This window comes from Octopus bimaculoides, chromosome 3 (assembly GCF_001194135.2).
Source record: "Octopus bimaculoides isolate UCB-OBI-ISO-001 chromosome 3, ASM119413v2, whole genome shotgun sequence".
Classification (NCBI taxonomy): domain Eukaryota; kingdom Metazoa; phylum Mollusca; class Cephalopoda; order Octopoda; family Octopodidae; genus Octopus; species Octopus bimaculoides.
Genome location: NC_068983.1, coordinates 110,892,428 through 110,892,987, shown reverse-complemented (window position 1 = coordinate 110,892,987; position 560 = coordinate 110,892,428).

Sequence of the window (560 nt, the reverse complement as noted above, 5' to 3'; positions counted from 1 at the left end):
TATATATATAAACACATATACACATTATCCGATATATCTATAAAAGATGCACATACCTTCATCAAACTAACATATTAAAATTTTGAGAGAATGACTATATTAAGTTTTAATGTATTCAACTTTACAAATTAACCACTCAAGCGCAAATACTTCATCAAAGTATTTCAGATCCTATTTATAAAAAAAATAAGCTTGTATATACATACTTAACCAAGTGTATACATTGAAAGATACGCATATATATATTCATAATATTTATATATTCTAAATAGTAATATAATAATAGCCGATATATATGTTGATTCCTTCAATGACGTTTTATATAATACAGAGAGAGGGAAAGGAGAATCAGTGAGTGAAACAGCGAGAATTGAAGTGATAGGTGCAGGTTGACTGCACTTACTCGGCTAGGTGGAAAGCGCAACACTCGCGCGCGTACGCACGCACACATACACACATACACACACACCACTCGTAAAAGCGTCAGACAGAAAGAGAAGATGTAGGGAGATGAGAGAGTTTATATATGTACACGCATAATTATTAATATACTTATATAT